Source organism: Catharus ustulatus, chromosome 13 (assembly GCF_009819885.2).
Source record: "Catharus ustulatus isolate bCatUst1 chromosome 13, bCatUst1.pri.v2, whole genome shotgun sequence".
NCBI lineage: Eukaryota > Metazoa > Chordata > Aves > Passeriformes > Turdidae > Catharus > Catharus ustulatus.
In genome coordinates this window covers 14,555,058-14,580,159 of record NC_046233.1, presented here as the reverse complement: position 1 = coordinate 14,580,159, position 25,102 = coordinate 14,555,058, and the positions used below count along the sequence as shown (strand labels likewise).

General features: G+C 39.6%; 1 protein-coding gene across 13 annotated transcripts in view; it reads left to right on the top strand.

The window, feature by feature from the left end:
• The window catches only part of CACNA1D (calcium voltage-gated channel subunit alpha1 D), a 171,158-nt gene that overhangs the window by 5,339 nt on the left and 140,717 nt on the right, over nt 1-25,102 (top strand). The window lies entirely within an intron of this gene.

Sequence of the window (25,102 nt, the reverse complement as noted above, 5' to 3'; positions counted from 1 at the left end):
AGGCTGCATTAAATACAGGCAATTTCAATAAAACAAATTGGTGTATAGTGATACACAAAACGTATATGGAATTGCTTTGAGGTTTTTCCCCCCAGTATTAAGTATTACTTTGTCATGTGTTCAAAATGAGTTTTTTAATCAGTAAAATTCTTTGGAGAGAAATGTGCACTAATATTATGCTCTGTGTCCATGTATTTGTGTGGTATAAAAACTGTTTCTATTGCTTGTATTGATTACACATATTTACTAGTTGTTACTGTTCCTGACACTTGTTTCAGACTTGAAGGTTTACTGCCTTTCCTAGTGTACTTGCCTGCTCGGCTTGCAGTTTTTAATGGTGTTATTTGGCTGTTTATTTTACTGGGTATTTTAATGAGAAGATGGTGGGAAATTTTACATTAATGTGTTTTAAAGTGCTAGGAACATCAATGTGAATTTTCAAAGTGGTCACTAGTGGTAACAATGGCCTTTGAAAAAAGGGATGATAGTGCAGTAAGTGGTGTGTAGAGATGTATTTCTTTGGTTGAAAATAGTGTACTAGGGTTGTGTTTGAAAAGATAAAATGGAAACTATTTTTTAAAATTCTCTAAAAACTTACAAAGGCTATCAGTCAAGGGTAATTGAATTACATTGCAATTATTCTGTTGTTTATATTAAACTCCATCTTGAACTAGTGGAGTTGAGTGGTCTTGTGCACTCATGGTCTGCATGTGACTCTTTGGATGGGAAAGGAAGTTGATGAAATAAAGAATTAAATACCAAGAAGTAGGTAATTTTGGATTTATTTACCTGGAAAATGAGGGTTGATATGAGGTCTTCTATTTTATGAACACATTTTCATAATTTGTGCTGTGTATATGTTTATTTTTCTAAAAATAAGTATTTTGTGCAGATGACCCATGTTTTATTTTTTCAATTGTGTTTAAGTAAATATGGACAATAAAAATTATGATGAAAGGCAGAATAATTCAGGTCAGTGTAAAGAAAAGAGTTATGCATCTGTGTATCCAGATAACTAACAGATTTTCTTTTTTCCCTGAGAGGTTCAGGGCACAAATCTCCATATCTGTCAATCCATTCTGAGATCTGCTAATAACTAATTTCAGAAAGCATTACATGAAAAGGGTAAAATAGTTACTTGTGTCAGAGGCTAATCATTTTGAAAAACGTTTCTAGCATTAGTTTTGTTAGATTATTGTCTGGTGTTTCTGACCCAGTTTCAATTCTACAGTATGCTAGTATTTAGAAAGATAGTGAGATAGTGGACATGTTCATCCTTGATAATTTTTATGATTTTTCTTTTTTTTATCTACTATGGCCAGACTAATCTAAGGAACAATATTGTCTTTTTTTTTTCTTATCGTGAGATATTGTTAATCCTTTATTTTAAGTAGAAGGGCTCTTGAACCCCTCCAATCGCATGTATAGAAAGTTTAAGTGATCTCAAATTCTCATTTAAGTTTGCATCCTGTTTATCCTGAAGTGTTGTTATTCCACTAAGTTCCACTAAGAACAGAATTTATACTGGCAATGTACTTTGAGCTACTGGGACAGATTTAAACTCAATAAGGGAGCACACAGATGCTGTGTGTTCAATTTAATAAATAAATAGTTCTGGAGTGAACAGCATTGGCCTTTCCTATGACTGAGGTTCTCCATCATGAAATATGTTAACCAGTGGTCTGGGTTCATGTCTCTCCTCTGGTATTGCACTGATAATTTTCCTTAGTGTGGATTCAAGTGCACTGTGAAGGAATGTGGTAGAAGAGTAGAGTTAGAAATCTTCAGGCTTGTTTGGGAACCTGCTGGATCCTGTGTTTCCTGCTGCCCGAGGTGCTTGTGTCAGTAAGTGTTGGAGAGAGGACTCTCTTACAGTAGGAGTAGGGATTATTCTGTTAATAATGTTCAGATCTTTCATCTGGTTTGTGAACAGACTGAATCTTAATCACCACTGAACCTTGTAGATTTGGCAGGGTTTTGGCTTCCTGCATGCAGACCTGGATGCCTGACCTGAGCCCTGCACTCTGGTCTTGCAAGGAAACTGCCCCACTCTGGCTTTAATTCAAGTTCAGCTTCATATGTTTTAGTTTGTATCTGGGTATTATATCTAGCTTGGTTCTCTCAATGTTGCTGCATTGAATTGAATAAATGAATTACTTTCCATCAGCTAGCTGAACTGGCTCATTTTTTTAAAATTTGTAAACAGAAAAGTGAAGTATTTATACATGCAGGGTTTTTCTGTGAATACAAAATAGACATAATTTGTAATCAGCCTCAGAACGAGGCAGCAATGGTATGGGAGCAAAAACCAGTGGAACATTGGTAAATGGGAACTAGAAATGTAGACTTTTCCATTTTTGGTTGGGTTCATGAGAAGGTACATATATGAGAATTTGAGCAGTCAAAGTGTTCATCTTTTATTGACTTGAAAAGTTTGCAGTTGCAACCTCAGTGCAAGGATGATGTGCAGAGCAGGTATTCACTCCTCTCTGAGGTGGCAGGTTAGAATGCAGAGCCTTCCAAGACTTGTAAAAGAAACCTGAGGGAGTTTCTGAGTCTCTTTGCCTGTGAGTGAGCCAGTGAAATACTGACCCTGTATCAGCCACCCAAACTCTGGTTGTGAGTGAGCCCTGTTCTCCCTTTCTCATTAATGCTTCCATGTGTGGTGCCTACCCAACACAGTCAGTTATCTGTTGCAGTAGTAATGGCAAAATTTTATAACGAAATATATAACAAACATTTTGAACAGGTGTGTGTGTCTTAAGAGAAATAGTAAATCAAGTTTATGCATACTTACGTATTTGTCAAAAATAGGCTGTATCTTGGGTATCATTTATTCTTGGAAATGAGTCTACCTTTAATCCTCAATCTTTATCTTAAGATAAAGGTCTGTGACAGGGTTCCAAACCCTTCCTTTTGGAATAGAAGACTGTTTATAGAAAACTGATGGTGCAAGGATGGTTCAACTGTGTATTTCTCTGTTGGTCACTTGTCTTTGATTTGCAATTTGAGATGACTGATGTTTTTGTGACAGAGCCAGCAGCATGCTGTGTGGTATTTATGATAATTTAAGGAAGCAAGGAAAGATTTTTTCAGTATACTGGTGACTGAATTAAGCAGATGGTAATAATAAGCAATGATGTTGTAGGAATAGGAGTCCCTTTCATTATTAGCTTTCTTTTGTATGTCTTTGTTTTCAGAATGTCCAAGTTCTGGCTTGTGCTTTGTGTTTTTGTCTGTCTCTGGAATCAAGGGTGCACTACAGTTACCTCCTTGCTCAGTGGATTCATGGTCGCACTTATCCTGTGTCAGGAAAGAGGTGTTAATACTGAGTGATATACAACATTGATTTCAAACAAAACAGAAGTGCAGAATCAAATTCAGACTGGGTAGTGCTTGGCCACTTGCCAAGCGTTACAGTCCTGTGTTCTATGGGAAATTTTGTGTAATCCTTTGGCTAAAACACCTTGATGTGTATTTGATGTGTGCCAGGAGAGGCAGGAGGGAGGGATCTTCTTTTGTGTATTTTGACTGGAGTAGCTCTCTCATGGCTGTGTCTTGCATAGACTGCAGTACAGAGTGATGAACTTAAGCCTGGGTTCTACTTCATGAATAATTAGTCCCTAATCATTGAATGTACTGACACAAGTGGGCCCTGTTCTCCAAGTAGATGGGTGAAGCTATTATTGAACTGAGAAGTTTTCTGTTAGAGCAGAGCAGGGGCAGTGTACTTCAGGATGAAGTTATGCTTCGTATTTTAAGGTGCTTTCTTTCATCTGCCTTCAGAAGTTTCACATGATCTGAACTTTCCATGCTTGATTGAGCTCTTCATTTTGGAAGTGTTTCTTGTCTGAGTTTGATAAGAAGCAATTTCTAGCAGAAAGGGCTGCCTGTATATGTATCTTATTTCTGTTTCTGTCCTTTCCTTTTTTTCCCCTCATCTGTGGTATGTTATTTCCCTTCATGTCTTTTGTCTTTAACTTCCCACTCACTTATTTCTTGTTATCTTTTGCCTCTACCTTCTGGCTTCCCTCTGTGTTTTCTCTTCTGTTTGTCCTCTTGTGCATCATGCTTTCCTATCTCCTTCTCCCACCTCAATTCCTGGTACATCCTGCTGTCCATGTTCTGTTCTGTGCTTTGCCTCCTGCTGCCATTCCTAATGCCCCAACTTGCACTGGGCTTCTTTCTTTATCATGTGTGGGCAGACCAGCACCATACAAGTCTGGATTTTGGCTGTGGTCAAGATATTGTTGGTTATTATTTTTCTTTCCTTCTTTAATAAATATGAACAACAAGTAGGCATCTATCCATCCAGAGCTGCTGGAAATGGCACCCCTGAAGTTTGAGCTGACTCTCTGGTCCCACTGCATCTCCTGTGACCAGACCCCCATGACAGAAGTCCCATGAGTAGAGTTTGCCTCTAGTGCACAAAGGGCCCCTAATGTTAATGCAAGTCTCTGTGCCCCTGATAGTAGATTCTGGAGCCTTGTCTGAGTACCAGTGTCAGTGGGGAGCCGTCAGAGTGGGGCTCTGTGCTAAAGGTGTCTCTCCAGCCTGTGCTTGCAGAGCAGGACAGGTGCTGATGGTCCTGGGTGCCTCTTCTTATCCCAGGCAGCTGGGACTGGGAGAGCCATGGAGGGGGACACTGCCACAGGAAGGTAATGTTTGTGTCCTATTTTCAGGCAAAGATTTCCTCTGTAAGTAGCTTTACATGGCTCTGAGTCCCTTCAGCAGAGGAAAGCCAGTGTTGTGCCTTCAATCTAGGGCACAGCAGGAGAGTGCTCTGAGAAGAACCGGTTGAACTCTTGACTTGGAGGTGTCAGGCTTCCTGTCCGTATCTCATTAGCAACTCCATGACTCATTCAGTTCTGAGGCCACATGACTAATTAATCCAGCCATTGAAAAGGTTGCTGGTTTTTACCTTGCACCCAGTTGTCCTCTATACAGAGATTATCTGAATGTTTTTGTAGAATTCTCTAAATTTTAATCTCATTTAGTAAACAATTCTAAAGATTTTTGTTTAGTTGCTAAGTGTTCAATGTTGTATCTTAGAAGGATTTCTGTGTTTATCTACTGTCTTTGGCATGTTTACTTTTTCAGCTCCAGGGTCTTTAAGGCCTGGCTCTCTTTCCACCCGCTTAGAAAATCTTCCAATCTAAATAACTTTTTGATACTGTGTTTCTGATACTTTTCTATCTTTGGTTTCTTAGCTAATGCGCTCTCCTAATGTCTCTGCTAGCTGGCATAAAAGTTACCCAAGTAAACTTTTCAGGAAAGATGCAAGATAATTTGGACTCTACTGAAAGTACTTCACTATGCTTGGGAGAACTGGTGGAGACCTTATAATGACTTGTGTTCAATTAGCCAAGCTACCCATACTAAAGGTACCAGATTAATTTGTTGTAAGAGAAAATATCATTAAGTTTAAGATGAAAAAGACTAAAAAATATAAGATCTAATTGTAATTGATACTACAGGAATTTTACATTGTGCATTGATTCAAATCAGTGAAGTTTATTTACATGTCTGTGTATGAATAGGAGGGGCCTGTGAGGAAGTAATTAGTTCAATTTTGAAAAAAAAATCCTCATACATTAAAATGAGGAGACTAGGGTCAGTTTTTCTTGTCTATATGCAAATGCTCTGAGGGATAGTTTTGATAATTTTTATTTTGCTGTTTTTCATGTACATTGGTAACCTGATGTGTATATTCTTGTTCAAACCCCCATGAAATAACAATTGAACATACCTTATCTTTCTGAAAATTAATAATGAAGTTATTTGGTGGTTATTAGGTGAGATAGAATGCATCAGTAACATTTGCAAGGATTTCTTAATAGATGACATTTCTACAAGGGGATTATTGAATACTATAATTCAGTACTCATCCTTATCTTCCTATTTTAATTTCACTTTTTTTTTTTAATATTACTGTCCATCCAAAACTTCAGTAATATACCTTAGTTAATTATTATGGATTACTTGGATTTTTCAATGCAGATTTTGAATTTAGAATTCTTTTTTCATTTGTGTTGTAATGCACACCTCTGCAAAACAGATGGAAATTCTGAGTTAGTGTTTTAGTCCCACTTTATCCTGCAGTAAGTTCCTGGTCTATACTGTCTGTGCTGCACTACCCCAGTAATATCACATAGCTCTTGAGTTTTTCTGGTGGATGTTAGTACATGTGTCAAGTCCATCTCTAGTTGTGAATGAACCAGAATCTTTACTCTGGTTTAGGAAGAAGGTCATTCCCGAAGGACAGTTATCACCAGGAGGACTGGCAATTTCCAGCCGGTAGAGGTCATTTGGGTTTGCAGAGGTTTGGTAATGACACAGTCAAGTCCTTGTTCCTCTTTGGTTTGGGTCCCGATAAAACTTCATCTGTGCTGAAGCAGCTGCATCCTAAAATGTTTGTTTGGAGCACAAGGGTATGTGAAGATGTGCAGTTTGGTGTTACAGGTTTCAGTTAATGACACTACACAACTTTTTCTTTTTAAAATGCAAGATAGAGCTTCTCAGTTGTCCAGACCAAAAAGCCTTAGAAAAAGATGTACTTAATCATTCCCATTTGAAAGGCAATATTTTTTCCATGTTCAAAGTTGCAAGTTTGGTCCTGTGGGGATTCCTACTAAGGGCTTGTCTCTCCTTAAAGAGATTTGCTGTAGTGCACTGCTGGCAAACTGCCTGGGGAGAGAGAGCATACACCAGAAAGAGTTCTTCTATTCCATCCTAAAGTCAGTCCCTCAAACAGAATAGGGCTGCACTGGTAGAGAAGACTGGGCTTTTTTCTGGTTTCTTTATGCTGTGGAGGGTAGTGATTCCTCACTCTGCTTTTCCCTTACTCCCTGCTTGATGAAGATATGGCTGTGAAATGTTGAAGTACAGACTGGTTGTAATAAAAGTAAAGCTGTTCATTTAAAAACATAGAACAATCATACTAGTTACTGTATCAGTTGAGTGGTCAGTGGGGAAAGCAGTTAAATTTGGTATTAAAATAGCTGCAATTGAAATACAAATGGATCATTTTAGATGAGTGGGAGTAGTTGGTACTTCATACGCAAACTGTTGGAATAGAGTAAAAGTAGGTTTTTAAATACTCTGAAAAAAGCAGTGAAAAATCCTGGTGATAAAACTAGTTTACTGACTTTATGCAAAGCATGTGAATTACTTGTTTACTCCAATATTGAGTATATGTACATCTAACAAAATACTAGTTATGGTTTTATTCCTTGACAATAGCTGCTGTGCTAAAGGAAACCCTGAAAGTTGTTTCTGAAAGTTTTACTGACATCATGAACACCAAAACTTTCCATGTTGCTGTGTGTTAATGCCACACCAAACACAGACTGCCATCAATATTACTTGGATTTCTTTTTTATATAAACCATGTTTTAAACCTCTGGATTATGCAAATGATGGGTGTTTACTTTCTTTTAAAAAGATGTTCACATCAGATGTAAATGAGGTTTTGAGAACTGTTTGTTTTTACCATGGTTTGTGTGTGAGTGCTGTCTTGAAATACCACAGAGTTGGGATCCATGGTTTTTGAAAGTGCTGGTCAAGGCTGGCTTGCTTAATTTGGGCAGAGCTGGAATAGTTCTGGATACTTCTAGAAAGCTGGTCCCTGAGTACTTACAAAGATTCATGTGGCTGTTAAATCAACTGAAATGCAGTTTCTAATCTGGTGAGCTTTAATGACAAACTGTTTTCAGTCATGGTTAATTGAATGTGTGATTTGGTTTACCGTTCATTTTGCAAGAACTCAGATTTGTTTATCCTTCTGTCATGCACCAAAACCTTTCTTTTGCAGGACCATCTGGAAGAATAGGACCACAAAGAAAGGTTAAATGGATATATAGTGATAGTGACAGAATATTAATTAGGATGGAACTGGATTTTTTTGGGTCATTGTGTAACCATTTGTGATAACAATTTTATCTGATGAATTGCAAATTGAATATCATTGTATTTCCCTCCATTGCCTGCTTCAGAAGAGATTGAGACTGAGTGTTGTTTCTGCTAGTATAAAATTCACTTGGTAAAGCCAATTAGTTGCTTACAATTGCTTGCAATTTTTTTCTTAGTTTTTTTTATGAAGAAAAGGGCTTTTAGAGTTCCTTTTTTTTTTTTTAAGAATACCTTGATTGAACAGTGTGGTATTTCTCAGAAATGGTACTTGACTTCAGCATTTGAAACAAACTTTAAATAAAGATTTGAAATGAATGCTCATAATTCAGTGATTTTCAATGAAGTCAGCACAGCTGACCATGATGCAGAATTTGAGTTTTTGGTGTTTTTAGGGATTGATTAAACTTTGGAATTATAGGCAGATTGATTTTTTTTTTTTTGATTTGTTTAGTTATGAATCAAGATTTTCCCCATCCTTCTTTAATGTTAAATGGTATTGTGCCAGTATGTTTTGGTTAGAAGTTTGGGCAGTGTTTAAGGCCATTGCTGTTACAATTTTTTCCCACTGATCATTATTGAAGGGGGGTAGAGAGCTGTTACCAGTTTGCAATCTTGTGGAATTCTGCCTTTGGATGATGGCATCACTAAGGATTTGAATCTTGCTATTTGTTAATGTAGTAAATCGCATTATACAAGCCATGGTCTGTGTTGGTTGGCAAAGGTAAAGGGATCACAGTAGACAAAAAACCTGCAGAAGCTCAGAATTTAATATTTGAATTTATTTTTGTTGCAAATTTTCCAGTAAATAAGATACATTAGTTTGAGGGAAATAGTTCAGCCCAAAGGTTCATTTGCCCAGTTGCTTTAGTTATCCTTTTCTCATGTGGTACAAACCAGGTGATATGTTGAATTTAATCACACCTGACAGCTTATGTATGTTGTGCTGAGCTACCAGGCAGTAAAATGTGAGATTCAGTGGCACAAAGGAGCCCACAGAGCTGCTTACATTTGTTCAGCACAAAGGAAATCTCTTTACAATGTAAAAATATGAGCATGAGAAGTGTTTGTTAATAAGGTTCAGTAGTTTAATAATTATACTTTTCTGGGTTGCTGACAGTGGCTGCAGAGTGCAGCAGCCTCCAGCAAGATGGCATCTTCTGCAGCTCAGCTAATCAGACAAATGCAGTTCTTCCAAGGAGCTGAGTAGCAAATACCCCAAAGCTGTATTATGTTTATCAGACATTGTTAGTGCAGTTTTCACTTGGTTGGACTTATTATGATGCCATTTACTTATTTTTTATGTATTCATCCAGAATCCTTCAAAGCACATACCAGTGATGTGTGACATAAATGTTATTCATCATGAAATGACACTTAAGTGATTATATGCTTATCTTCATCACAAGAATACCCAGTAATTCTGAGTTCAAGTTACTTATCTCATAATGTGTTTCTTGCTATAGTAAAGCAAAAATCTGAAAGAAAGCAACCTACAAAATTATATTGTATTTTTATAAGGTCTCAAAAATCTCTTGACATGACTGACTTCAGAAAAACTAACTCTAATTCTCAAGGCACAGGGTAGACCAGAAACCTTTCTCCATTGTAGCCCCAAGTTGAATGCAACTTAAAACATTTTACATTTCTTAAGTATAATTAAGCCATTCTCATTTAAGTGGAAATCACTAAACCATGTTTTTTGGCAAAGGCTGTGTTTTGCTGGCCAGTCTGCAGTTGTGTGTTTGTGTGGTCACAGGGGTGGTGGTGCCAGCCCACCTTAAGCTGGGCACGTGTGCCTTCTGCATTCCTAATGCCATAAGAAGACCTTACCCTGAACTCAGGAACTTGCTGGAGGCTTTGCCATCTTAACACCCACAGTTAAAGCAGATTGAGCCCAGCTAGTCTGAGCATGCACAGACCTGGCCTGTCACCAGGGGTTGGACTTGTGACTTTTGTAGAGGACTTTGTCTCCTGTAGTAAAGACCATTGACTGCTCCTCATAGCTCTGTTTTCCTAAGCACTACATGGCTGAGCGTGTATCAGTGTGGATGAAAAATGCATGGGCTGCTGATTTAGCTTCAGCTCCTGAGATTGTCTGATTTCAACCAAATGAAGCAGAAACAAATGTTTCCAAGTTATTTTTACATGATTTTTGAGAACAGGAGAGGAACTTTGTGTTCCCTCTTTCCCACACATGCAGGCCACTTGTCATCCCAAGACTCAGACAATGGCAGGCTGAAGGGACCAGGTTTTATTCATTTTCATGTTTACAGAACTGGTTATTTTCTTTAAAAGGAGCACTAAACTATGTGGGCTGAGAAAGTCAAGTAGTTTGGTGCCATAAGGGGAAGAGTAAGAGAACATAGGTAAGGCTTTAGCCAAGAACTTCAGGGGTGAGCATTGACTATTTTATTTTGCCCTGAACTTCTTGGTATTCTTGGACAGAATATGAATCTCTTTAGAATTTTAGTTTCCTGCCTATAAAATAGCTTACTGCTTTTAAACGTTTTTGAAAGGAAAAGTAAGCTTGAGGCTGTGAAGGATCCAGATATGGTAAATAGGGTTTGTATAGACAGTGGAATGATATCAAGGGAGTTCTCTTAAAACAATTACTTTATCTGGAAATGGTTTGGCTGACGTTCTGGTGAATGCTTTCTGGAGAATTTTGTTGTTAGAGGCTATATTTTAAATTTGAGTACGTAGAGTGTTTTGGCAGCAAAATTTGGCGAAGAAAAAGTGATTGGTAGTGGCAGTATGGGAACAGAAGGAACAGCCACTGTTCCCATAGTGATGCAGCAAAAGCAGTGACATTTAGGTAAACAGCAGTAGGACAGGAAATTTGGGGGAGTTAGATGTCTCAGAAGATACAGTAAGCTTCCATACGGTGTTTCATGTGTACTGGAAACGCTAATGTTAAACCTCTATTTGTTATATTGGTGGCAAAAGCACCCCTCAATATTTAGCTGGAAAGTTCAGTGATTCCTTGAACAGGTGGTCTGTCAATGAAACCAAGGCAGGCCACACCCCATTCAATAGAAATTGCACATGGCAAAAGAAAGGGGGATATTTTCAGTGTTCACAAATAATGGGAGTGGTCCAACTGGTGTGAATGGTACCACTGAAGGTGTTTTTGAATTGCAAGTTTCTGTCTTCAGCAGTGTTAGTTTAAATTCTCCATTTCATCACTTAGCAATAAAAAGACAATCACAATCTTGGCTTAGGTTGGAAGGGACCTTAAAGATGGTCTAGTCCCAATGCCCCTTGCAGTAGATCAGGTTGCTCAGAGCCCATCCAACCTGTCCTTAAACGCTTCCAGGGATGGAGAATTAATAGTACTGCTATATTCTTTGATATATGACTTTGTAAAATACGACTAAAACCATGAAATACTTCACTCTTGTATTTCACAACCAATGAAATACTGAAATGGCACTGAATTTGCTTTTACAGAGTACAAAACTTCTAATGTTCTTAGTCACAAATTCCACTTCTAGTAAAGAACAAAGTTTACATGTAGGTAATTCAGTCTTTATTTTAGCATCTTTGGAGTTCAGTTTTTTTTTTTTGAGTGAGATGGATATTTGTCATGTGAAGAAGATTCATTCTCTGCAAGAGATTTATGAAATTTTTCAACCAACTTGGTAAACAACATTTTTGCAGAATGTGGAAGAAAATGTTTAAATCCACAGACGTCTTACTTAAATCTTCAAACTATTAGAATGCAAGTAAATGTGTCCATTTTATCCCACAAAACACAGAAGTATTTTGAATCAGACTCTCGTTTCCCATATGGAATTTTGAAGAGTTTGTGTTTGAGATATATGTCCTATTATTAACCAGTAATCTCAGAGTAAGTCCCTGGCAAGTGTGAAGGACTAATGAAGGTGCCAGAGGTCCAGGTACTCAGGCTGTCTTCCATTGAATTCTTCTAATTTGTCTTCCATGTTATGTTATTTTTCACAGGAAGAAAACTGGTAGTGGAGGCCCTAAGCTCATGTTTTCACATTATAGTATACTCTTTAACCTTGATGACTATTGGGAAGCTTATCTGTTATTCTGAGAACTAGATCTTGAGTGGTATGAACTGAAAGGTAACCTCATCAGCTATCAATGAACTTAAAGGACTTGGGTGTCTTTTCAGGGTCATTGTGTGCACACTCATAGTCTGTGTAATTACAGAGTAGAATGCTGATGCCTGCTCCTTGCTGAGCTATTAGAGAGGTCACTAATAATAGAGATACTTTGGTTTCTTGCAAGGGCAGATCAGTGGGCTCACATTTGTCTGAAGAAGGCTGACAAGGAACGTTCAGAGTGCCAGACACTCCAGCACAGGGTCACTGAGCAGGGGAACCCTGGAACATCCACTGTTCCTGCACTGCACAGTTTGGAATCTCCTTGCAGTGCCTGAGGAGAGGGAAATCTTAGGGTATAGCAGCACATCCTGTCCTTTCTCCTCTAAAACTTTGAAGGAGTAGCCATGAGTAATAAAAGTCTGTGAGTTTTAACTCCATGGTTTACTGTTTGCAGACAGTTCAGGATGTTCCCTATCAAGCTCTGTGTTTTAGGAAGTAGTTGCAGAACTGCAGATGCTGCACTGCTTTTTCTTGCTGTGACTGCAGCCATGAAAAGTGCATATTAAAGTGCTACTGGAATAAAAGAAAATCCTTGAAGTTGAATCCTTGGATTTAAATATTACTCTAAAAATTTAAGTTTGTGATGGAGTATTTATTTCTTGGAAAAATTAAGAAGAGGTAATTACAGGCCATTGTCTTGACTTAGAAAGGGAAGTTAAAAGGGCTCATTGTTATCATTCTATCTAGAAGACAAAACTGAAATTTATCTTAAAATTGTGTGTCCTCATGCAAAGACAAATTTATATTTATTTCTCTTCATGTATTGACTTGATTAGAAATGGTGGTGCTCTGAGACCAGCCTAATTGCAGGGTGAATGATCTTAATGCCACTTTTTCATGGCTGCTCATAATTTAACTGAATGTATTTTACTTGCAGATAAAAGGTGTTAACCATGAACACAAAAATATAATGACTTAGCTAATGAGTGATAAACTGCTGTGGTCTTATGATCACAGGAAAATACTTGACTCCCATGGAGCAGAGAAGTTTTTAGATTTCAAATTGTAATTAATTGTTAGAATTGTTATAACTCCAAGCAGGATGAAGAGTCTCAAGGGATTTTAGATTTTTTTTAAAGCCAAGTATGTAGATATCATATATACATAGAACCTGCCTTTCGATGTACCTAGCTTGGTAATCTAACTATTCTACCTGTTTTTAAATCAGCACAGCTTATCTAACATAATTTGTTGCCTTATATAGTATTAACTCCATTATGGATACTTTTTCTTGCATCTAGAGAACTCTGTGAGTCCCAGAATTTGATTGAAGAATTCATTCATCTTTGGAAGCTTATAAATAAGTACACATTAGAGCAAATTTGTCAAAAAATCAGAGGCAAAAATCAGGGTGGATTAATTTTTTATGAATGTCATGACTTCATTATGGAATTTACTGTCAGTAGCTGTTAGGTTGATAAACACTTATGAGTATTGATTCCCTCATTTATAAGTTAGCCATGTGTTGCATGATCTTCACTCTCCCAAAACAGTTGGATTCTGGCACAGTTTATTCTATTTTCTCAATACAGTTTTTCTTCCTATACTAAAAGATTTTTATAAGCAGTGATATTTTGATGATGAAAATAATAACACTTTGAAAGACATTAAAATTGGTGAATGGTTTCCCACAAAGTTCAGTAATAGTTGGATTCTGCTCTATTATCCACTTGCACAGATGATGATTACTTGATAATTTGGTGCTATATCTGTACAAGCATGCTCTGTGTGAGTTAAGAAAAATAGCACATATTTTAGCTTTGAGTTGCTAGCTGCAGCTTTGTATAAGCTGTAACAAGCAGTAAAATGTGTGCTCTGTGGTTTGCAGTGACCTTTGTTGTTGGATAAATCACAAAAAAAACAAAAATCAAAGACATGCCCCTTTGTTTGGAGGGCTAAATCTGGCCTGTATTCTGCTGTCCTAATTGTGTATAGTGATTGGGGACCTTTTCAGCTTGGGCAGGCACAGATCTTCCAAAGGGGACAAGCAAAGCACTCAGGTCTTTTTTTCTATTTTGCAAGATTCTGTGTGTATATGTCCAAAACAGAGCAATGTGTTCATTCTGAGCTGTAGATTTCTAGTTGGCATGTATAGGTTTTATGTAAATTTGGAAAGCATTGACACCTCTGAAAAGATCTAGAAGGTAATTTTTTTTTTATGCAGTGTAATTATTTGGAAGCTAAATGTCAAGAATTATCTGTGCCCCAAAATTTGCTTTTGGGCATGCTAGAAGCAACTCGTGTTTTATCAAGATTATCCTTAGTGTAGGAACAGCAAATTATGGCAGCTGTACTGATCCTGTAGGATTTACCTCTCAATCCTGGCTCTACAGTTGCCAGTAGAGAATGTCTAGGGAGCAAAATAAATGCCCAATACTGGATCCAGTAATCCTCAGCTCAAGACGTTTGAGCCAGAGATAGAGCCTTTGTGTTCAGTGGTTTTAGATGAGACAGTTCACACTTAATAATCCACACCATTGTTTGTTTAAATGTTTTGAGAGAACATGATCTGGTCATTGTGCTTAATTGTTGTAATTCTGGTTCTAAAGATACTTCAGAGACAAATGTTCTAACATCTTGCCTATAAAAAAACCTGATGTGGAACAATTTTTTTGTTACTCTTTCCATTTCTCTTTAACCAGCTATTTTATCCTCTCATATCACTGTATTAGATATTTTTCTTTTCTGTCAGGAAGCAGAACTTTAGAATGTTCACAGATTGCTGTGAAGGTATTGCTCAGAGAGAGTTTTGAATCAGAACACATCATGGCACGATGACTTTTTGATTCCTTGGAGAGGTGATCTGAGGTGCTGTCGTGTACCCTGTCACTCTGGAGTGTTACATCAGATTGAGTCTGACCCAGTATTTACCAAGGAGTGATCTGGGTTACCACAATGTTGTTGGGCTTTTTTCCTGCCTGTGAAGTATTTCTAGTCTCATTTGGTGTGTACTGGATAGATACTATTTATTCAAGAACAGATACTATTTTTGATGGAATATTTTCTGCTAGCAGGTACCTTTTATTCAGTAATGGTTTGTCTGTTTATTTTAATGCTGATTTTGGCAACTTTGAAGTTCTAAGTATTCAAAATTTTCTTTGTCAGGCGTTAAACAGAAGCCAAGAACAAATTTGATCCCTATACAAATCTCATTTCCTCCTCCTCAGCTACACCTCCAATTTAAGAGTCACTTTTTGGACACTACACCTAGCCCCCAACACTTCACATTCTGTGCTGCTGAGATTCTGAATTGTGGTGGTATTTCTTGTGTAATGGAAGGGTTGGTAAGAGAGGTGCATTTTAAGAAAGCATAGTAGCTGTGATAATGATATATCTGCTTTTGTACCACAAATAAACAATATGCATGTGGAGCTTACAGCATCATTTAAAGCTGTGTCAGCTGTGCCTTTCAGATGTTACACTGCTTCAAGTTTCTCATTTCAATTTAAACATTTAATTGTAGCACTTCTGAGTCATTTCTTTGGTAAAAGTTAAAGCCAGCAGGTCTTGGACAGATTCTAGTAATGACTTTAGGTAAATCAGCTTATCTCCAGATATTTAAATATAATTTCTGTGCAGTATTGGCAATGATAACACATTACATATTGCCAACACGTAATGCTGGCTCAGAACACTGTTGCTAAGTACACTGTTGCATGCAGTATTTCTCATTAAAGTGTATCCCAGTATTATAAATATCTTTCTAGTTTATGTGTTAGTAAATAGAAGCATATTCTGTATCATGCTACCACAAATTTATTCACATTTTCTGGTGTTTTTTGTGAAGAGGGCAGCCAGTATGATGAAGTAAATAATAGAATATCCAAACAATTTTCTCAAATCAAAATGTGTGGTGGCCACAACCATCTCTTTATTTTCTTGTACCAAGATTTTAGTCTAATTTTGTACCTTAATTGACTGATTTATAGTTTTCTTGAAAACAAGTTTTTATTATCTGATTACTGAGTTAACATGTATATATAAAAAAATCATTAACGTTCTAAGTGTTGAAAGATGGTGAAAGAAGCTGCTGATTCCAGCTGAAGTAGGAGGAAAACACAGTTGGACTGAAATTGGTCAACAAAACTAACTCTTGCACTGTCTTCATTACCTGATGAATAGTGAATTAGCCAATCAAGCAAGCATGGAGAAAATCCAGGAGAAAAGAAGACATTGTACTTAAACAGCAGAAAACAAGTTCAACTGAAGTTATGTAGTGCCAAAATGTGTTTGCTTGTTTTGTTTGGCAAGCTCTCCTTGCTCTTCATTTCCTAAAAATAAAAATCTCTGTAGAGCCTTGAAGGCAGGAAAGGGACAGTATTTCAACCCTGATTCATGAAGCTGTTTTTTCCTCACTCCTGTAAGAGATGATGATGACAACAATAGCATCACACTTCTGTTTTCCAGTAGGGTTGACTAAAGTCTCTTTATGAGGTGCACATTGATGGAATCTTTATGATTGTTCATTAGAAGAGGTTTGGGATCATGTTCAGGCATATTTTTCATTATTGTGATGCTTTATTTACTAGTAGGAGCACTTTAATAAGGAGCAATGGAAATTCTTCTGGGGAGCAGCCTTCATTATCAGGGCCTTGTTTTGGCCAAATGTTGTCTGTCTGCAGTGTTGCATTGGTTTTAATAAATATCCAGCCAAGATATGAAAAGAGGCATTGTCCTCTTAGTGAATACAGATGATTCCATTCCAACTCTTCTCCTGGCTTGTCCAGCAGTTATGTTAGCCTTCAGGTCTCCGAGATGCTAAGAAGGGGTGGACTGCATATTTATTTCTTCTGAGATTTCTCTGTTATGCAGAACCTTTCAGTTAAGTGATTGAGAAAGGCAGCTGCAATAAAGCAGGGAAGCTGGATAACAAGCAAAGAATACAGTCATCTGAGAACATGCCTCTGTAAAATTGTTAACTTCCAAGTCTTCCAAACTCTAGGAGCTAAAACTGGGATTCTTTTTTTGGCAGTTGGTGCACACCTCCATGCCTTCTTTCCCTTGCCTTAATTGTTTAACGTAGCTCAAATTTTAAGTGGGAGATTATTCTACTCTCTTGAAAAGAGCTCTCTTTAGCTGCTGTTGCTGAACTGAAGTATGTAGTAATCAGTACAGTAAAGATGAAACTATGTTACAGGAATTTCTTTTTCCATTAGATGCTCTTGGATCACTGATAAGAGCTTCTATGAGTTCCCAAAGGAGACTCAGTCTCCAAGTGGTGCAGATTCCTAAGTAAGGAGGCATCTCATGAGCAGCTACATTGCTTGTCTAAGGTCAGCAGGCTCAGTGAGCAGTATCTGTCACAGATTCTCAGCTGAGCTTTGTGGCTTTTTCTGTAGATGTACTTGTTTCTGAATGCACATCTCTTGGGAGGCTGGACAGGAGTCAGGGAGCTCGCTGGGTTTATTTGCTGTGCCCACACTGTGGGAGTGCAGGACCTGGCAAAATAATATTGGCATGATGCAGTTTAGGAGGAAGTTTCTTTGCAGGATGCCTACAGGTCTCAGTTGCTCTGTTGGGGATCTCTGGGAAAGCTCCCAAAACGAGTTCCCAGTGGCAGCCTGGGAGCAGCTGGTCATGGTTTTTCTGTCCTACACAGGTCACAGGCTTCCACTTGGAGATGGGTGAGGAAGCTGGGAGCCTAACAGTGTGTCTTCTCCTTCAACACCATCTCGTGTCCTCCTGTTGTGGGGATGAGAAGATTGAGCTCAGGTGTTAAACGGGGTCTAAGGGAATTCAAGACACTTGCTGCACTTGTGCTGGCAGCCTACAGTGAGGATGGTGCTTGCTGAGATGAACTTTTTGCAAACCAGCCATCAATAACCTTTACAGCAGGATGGACTGTTAATGATGGGGTCTCATTTTGACCAGAAACAGTGGAACTATGGCAGGCAGGTTGGAGCTAGATGGTCTTAAAGTCCCCTTCCAACCCAAAACATTCCATGGTTCTGTGGAGGTGCAGGAAAATAAAGAAATGCATTCTGGAAGTCAGACACCATTTTTCAGCTTGTATAAATTAGTGTGTTTGATAGCACTTTTATATTTTATCCTGTGTTTTTGTTTTCTGTCAGCCTCCAAAATGCAGGTTAGTGCAACTTTTGAAGTTGATACTGTAATTTTTATATAGTACAACTTGTCTTTTTTTTTTTGAAGTAGAAAGTTACTCTATGCTGAAGTCTGATACCTGTAATAGCTTGTGTACTTGTGAGAAGAGTCTTTTCATTTAGCTCATCAGTCAGCTGTACTTCTCTTTTTATCTTCAGATGGAGACAACAGCTGGGAGAGGCACGCTCTGGCTTGCTTTCATTGCTGATAAATACTTCAAAAATCATTAAGGAGAGGGCTCTTTCATGCTGAAGTCCTGCTTTGTTGCCTGTTCTTCCATAAAAGTGTAGAAGATTTAGTGGGTCTCATTAGCATTAGTTATCTGTTGCAAGTCTGCTGACTACCTCTGGAAGAATAAGGCTGCAGTTCTTTAGTGTTACTCTCAGCTACCAAAATGTCACTTTATCCCTTGCTTTGTACAGTGAGCTTGGACTCAAACTCTGTGCATGAATCCGGTTTTGTATGGGCTGCAGAGGGGGAAGGAAATAGCCAAGTCCTTAGTGGATGCTTTGGGTGGAATTGGTATGGAGGTGATATGCACTAAACCCCATGGTGAATATAGAATTCATTTATCTCAAACTGCAGTCTAAGCTTTTTTCTTTGGACCAGGACACTTTCAAAATGTTAGTTTGGTTCAGAACTTTGGCCCATATGGAGATTTTCTGAGTACCTTGTAAAGAAATATCAGGTTTCTATAGCCAGGTGTTTGTTTTGTGGTGTCAAAATCTGTCAAAGGCCAGGCTACAGAAAGTCAAGATGCTTCTGTGTGATTCTTTATTTGGGTCTTTTTCTAAAATTAGATTCTTAATACCACCTTTAATCAACACTAGGGTCACAGGGCTTGCTTGCTACTTTGGTTGCTTTATGGAACATTCTTAGGCAAAAATGTGATATAATGTATTTTTCAGATTTTAAACAATGACTACATACAGCAAATTAGGGCAATATGTTGAATTCAACACGAGGTTTAGAGATTTGCAAAGGGGAGCTCATGGCTGAAAGTTCATAAAGCGGGTGCTTTTATGTTGTAGTCTATTCTAAAATTATATGATTGAGGATTAAAAAAGTCAGTAGTAAATGAATATTTGAAATAGTCATTTCTGTCTTAGTGATAGTCTTCAATTTGCAAGCCGATTTCCAGCTGTGATAAGGATGTGGTTCATGACCTTTCAACAGCTGGAGTGTCAATGACATGCAAGTTTTCAGTGGGTATCAGTACCTGAACCTGCAGTCAGGGTAAGGGGGGATAGAAAGATATTAAATGTGGATACTTGATTGACAATGGAGGCAGTGCACAGGAATGGTGTTGTATTATTTTATCTGTCTCTTATTAAGAATGTTGCCAGACTCAAGGTGTAAGTACCTTCTGATTATAGTGTTGGATTTGCTTTTGGACTTTCAGGATTTCAGGATCATGTAATGGTAGATTTCAGGTGTTGACCTGTGCCACGTAAGGTGGATTTGTGTGCATGTGAGTTAGGGGGTCCCAGTTTTTGTTTTACTCACTGGCATTTCCTAACTAATGTTTGATATTGATTTCTTCCTGGTATTTATATAAATTATGGTACTTCTCTCCTAGAATTTGAAACTAGTAATTATTATTTGGCTGAAAAAGCAGTTCACTTGCTAATGCAACAACGATGTTAGAATGGGAGCCCTTTTGTGTCTTTGGAGAGTGTCATTTCTGGCAAAGTAGAGGTTGGGACTAAGAACGACCAGCAGGAGAACTCTACTGCCTGTACAGGCAGGGAATCTGATGTGCAAGTCTCAAGGGCATCAGAAATGATTACAGTAAATTCACGAATACAAGCCGCACTGACTATAAGCCGCATCTCTGGGTGTTGGCAAATATTTCGGTTTTTGTCCATAGATAAGCCGCACACGAATATAAGCCGCTCTGTCGTTCGCAGCGAGGACCCGCGTGCAATTATTAACAGAACGGCGGGAGGGCGGGGTTTACTGGCTGAGCTAAGGCTGTGCAGGCTCGGCCCGCTAGGGGCCGCTGACGGGGCCAGGTGGCCCAGCCCGGTGCTGCCGCTCGGGGCCGGCCGCCGCTGCCTCTGGGCTCGGTCACCCCGGGTCGGCGCTGCCCTGCGGTGGCAGGCAGGGACGGAGCTTCCCCTGCTCCTACGGCAGCGGCGGCGGGCGAGGACGGAGCTTTCCCGCGCCCGTGGCGCCGGCGGCGGGCAGGGACGGAGTTTCCCCGCTCCTGCCGCGGCGGCGGCGGGCGGGGACAAAGCACCCCGTCGGCTCCCCGAGCCGCGGCAATGGCTGCGCGGGGCTCCCGTCGGCTCCCCGGGCCACAGCAATGGCGGCGCCGGCTTCCCCCCCCCCTCCCCGGGCCGCAGCAATGGCGGCGCCGGCTTCCCCCCCCCCCTCCCCGGGCCGCAGCAATGGCGGCGCCGGCTTCCCCCGCCTCCCCGGGCCGCGGTAGGGGCGGCCCGGGTCCCCCCTCTCCTCCCCGGGCCGCGGTAGGGGCGGCCCGGGTCCCCCCTCTCCTCCCCGGGCCGCGGTAGGGGCGGCCCGGGTCCCCCCCCCCCCTCCCCCGGCCGCGGTAGGGCCGGCCCGGGTCCCCCCTCTCCTCCCCGGGCCGCGGTAGGGGCGGCCCGGGTCCCCCCTCTCCTCCCCGAGCTGCAGCAATGGCGGCGCCGGGCCCCCCCCGTCTCTCCCCTGGGCTGTGGCAGAGGAGGAAGGAGAGCTCTCCCGCCTCTCTCCCCGCCCCCCGTGCTGCCTACAGGGAGCCAGGCTCCACCCGCGGTGCAACAAAGTAGCGATTTGTAACAATCGCAAAATGCCGACTTTGCAGCTGCTCGGCTCAGCACTCTGGCAGGCACTTCTGAGGTTGTATTAGCCGCTCCTGATTATTAGCCGCATTTCCGGTTTAGGAGCAAAATCTTAGTCAAATTGGTGCGGCTTGTATTCGTGAAATTACTGTAATAATGATCCACATTATGTTTCCTTGCAGAACAGAGGGCAGGGCCTATAAATGGGTGATAAGGAGTTTAGGGGTGATAGAGGGTGAGGCTGGCAGTTATTTGTGAATGAATTCAGAGCACACTGAATGTATTATTTCAAACCTAACATTTGTGCCTGGATACTTGATGAGAATTGTTTAATATTCTTTGGTTTGAAAGTCAAGAATTTAATAAACTTGGATATCTTGTTCAGTTTCTGGGCAATGTCCCAGTTCATGATGCTGTTGAAATGAAAATGTTTTTAATGAGTAGTGTTGAAAGACACAGCAGAGATCTTAATATTGATGGTATTTAAGTATTAATCAGGAACATGGCATGTAGCAGGAAGTAGCTATGTTCTTACATAAACTTTGTTACTTGATATGACAAGAAGTTGTTTCTTTTGAAGTTAACACCTGGATTTATTCCATGCGCAGTCATATAAACCAGCAATTCATTTGAGATGTCTATACACAAAAATATTTTTCTCTTGTCTGAACTAAGTCTGGTGTTGGCTTTATTTACCATTGTAATTCAATTTAAAAGGCCCAGATGTGCCAGCATAGATTTGGGTTACTTTGTATAAACATCACATTTGTGCTTTTAAGCATTTATGGTGACAGTGAAGAGACACTTCTGACTTCACTGCTTGATCTGATGTTACTTTAACAGCAAGGATGGGGGATTACCCTTCAGGAGAGTAAATGGATATTATATTAATAAAGTTTCCACACATGGGTGATTCAGGAATGTAGTCTGGAGAGTTTCATAGCTGAGAAACAAGGCATGTGGAAAGAGTTTGATTTAGCAGTGAGGACTACTTATTCAATTCCTGGCTTCCAGTTTTGACTTTGGCAAACTAAATGACCCTATCTTGACTTAATTGTTTTTATGGGGCTGAGGAGGAAACAGAGAAAGGGAAAAAAAAACTATGGAATTTTGGAAAACTCTGAGCATTTCCAAAACATTCAGAATTGTCAAAAAGGTTAGGATTTATTTGCATCATGACTATTGTAAGTACAAGTGTTACATAAAGCATTTATGATTGCATATTCAGATAGTGTCTTATGCAAGGCCTTACTTTTTTTCTTAAATCTAAACACTTCTAAAATTTAACATGACCTTTAGGTGGAAATGTAGAATACATTGGTAAAGGTGGGACAAAGGTCTTTTGTATAAACTTGTGGAGAGGTTTTAGAAACCTGCTAGGACTGATGTTCAGATTTGAAGTCAAGTTCAATTATTCATATGAAATGTTACAAGTAGTTTTAAAAACACATTGCAATGTATTAAAAACCAGATTCATCATTAGCTCTTGTCTCCTTTTCCCTGCTGGAGGGAACTTGTTCTCGTATCTGCCAGGCAAACTGTCACTGCTCTTCCCTACCCTCGTGTTTCCAAGTGAGTTTAACTGAAAGAGTTTTGATACTAAGCCTCACTCTTTTTTTTTCTAACCTAAGCAGTGATGAACAGCTAAGAATACACTGAATGGGGCTCTCCTTTCTGCTCCATAGCTGGATCCAGATGTTTGCCCATGGTTTTGTTTCCACATTTGAGATACAATATTAACAACTGTTCCCCTCTGTGAGGGATTCTGCAACCAGAATCTCCCTCCTTTTGTTGGAAGCACAGGAGAGGAGTGAGGTTGAGAGCTTCATTATCACACAGCAGCAGCAGAGATTGGACCAAAGCAGGCAGAAGTACTTGAGCAAGGGACTTGCATGAAATTTCCCATAAAGGACTGCAATCCATAGTTTCCCAATAAATTTACATTGGCGTTTGAATGCTGGTCCTTCAACTGTGGAGTGATGCAGTTTCACAATGAGTGAAGAAAATGAACGAAAATTCTGGGAATGGAAACCTAGATTTCCTTGCTTGTTTTTGTTTTGCCCTCTGTGGACTGTTTGTTTTGTGGATAAATGGTACTTACATTAGCACATGGCCAAAATGTTAATTGTACTAGTTCAGGTAATTCAGAATTAATGTCTCTTTTTATGCTTCAATGCATTTGCAGAGTAGAAGCCTTAATACATACATGAGCATGCAACATTTGGTAACAAGACATTATTATCAATTTGTTAAGCACACAGATGGTACCTTTAATGCCATACAAGGCATGAAGAGACAAGTTGCCAAGTTCTTATTTTAGTTATACTGATTGTGACTAAAATTCTGCAGTTCTAGAATTCTATCTGAATTTAGTCCTGGCTTTGGGAGGAAAAAAATAAACATAGCATCTGAAAAATAGTGATTTTCTTTTGTTTTTCTCCACCACCCTCCCTCCCCCCCACAACCCAACGCACACAGATGATTTAATTACTGAATTATTGAATAATTGCATATCCTGTAGTGAAAAATTCCTGATGCATACATGCAATGAAGTGAGTGCGAGTCTCCTTATTGGGGTTTATTTTAATTTTATTTCTTCAGTATTAAACGTGAGGTTTTCACTTAGGAGCAGCTTCTCTATTTTGGTATTTTTAAAGGTGAGCTGACAAATGCCTCTAACAATCTGCATACGTCCATGTGACAAGTGTGGATGTCATTTAAAGCATGTTGTGTCAAGCTGCTGTTACCCTAAAGAGCAGAGAGCTCTGCCAGTAACAGAGCATCTGCTCTCTGTTGACATTGTCAGAGGTCGAGGTCAGTAATGGTATTATGATCTCCTGTATACTTAGCAAAGAGCAGGCGACAGCTTTTCTGTCTCTAATGTGTTTTGTGAGCTGTGTTTGCCATCAGCACTGACGTTTCTGGTTATGAAAAACTGTTGTTTGTAGTTTCCTTAGGTGAATTTGCACATTGGCTTTACTACACTCTGAGAGCTCTTAGTACTCCAGTCTGATCATAAAATATAAGAGGTGTTGTCAGGCACACTTCTGGTGAGCTGGATGCCTTTGATCATCAGGATAACTTCATCTTTGCAGTGTATCTTCTGGACCTTGGGCCTTGGGAATAGAGATGTGTGCTCACAAAGATGATATCACAGAGGTGACAGTGTTGGGTGTGGCAGAGGAGCAGCTGGGAGGCTTAGATGGCATCAGAGAGCTACAAGGGTGACAGGATACAACGTGGACAGTCTGAGTAAAGCCTCGTGGGCAGCACAAAGGGGATGTGATCAACAGTTGCCCTTCTTGTATTGTTTTAGGGACATTGTGCTGATGCAGCAAAGCTGTGGCCAAAGCAGATCAAACAGAAAAAATGTATTTTGCTGGTCTCGTTTTGCTGATGCTTCTGGAGGAAAGGAAACCTAAAAGATATTTCTGCACCAGTGAGAGCATTGCCAGTGATATTGTACCAGAAAGTAAAGTGCTTTGTACCTTCTATAAAAACATGAAACTGAATTGCCCTTCCTAATGGGAAATTGTCACTAGTTTCTGCTGTTGTCTAACAAAATTCTATGTGATTTAATAGTAAGCCAGAAGAGCTTTTTCACTGTCATGGTGTATTTAATTAAACAGATTTAGGAAAAAAATAGGACATGAGTTTTGTGTTTAATTAAAATGTTAATTTTAATTACAGGAGGCACATATGACCTTAAGTTATTGTGTAATAATCCTTCTTGTCAGATCTTGCATCTAAATGGTGTACTAGCAGTACCATTTCTTATTGGAGTGGTTTTGGTAATCAAAATCGGCTCCAGTTTGGTGCTCTCTGATCAGCAATGCATCTTAAACACAGTTCAAACTTCATATGAGTGCTCATCATTAGGCAGCAAGGCACAGCCTCTCTGAAATTAGAGATCTGCCAAAATTAGATCTGTGGTCCTGCAGGCTGATCTGGCTGCAGCAGTGTCTTCCCTGTCCCATGGAGAGCTGTGGGTTTTGCTGCAGCAGTGCCTGGAGAGTGGAGGTGTGTGCCCACACACCATGGGCTTGCTCCTGGACATGGAAGCAAGGTGTGCAGGGTTGGAATGTGTTACCAGGGATCTTTGAAATACGTTGTTTAATTGGATCTTATTGATTGCTCTTCATGGCCCTCCGTGCTAGGTAAATATTTTAT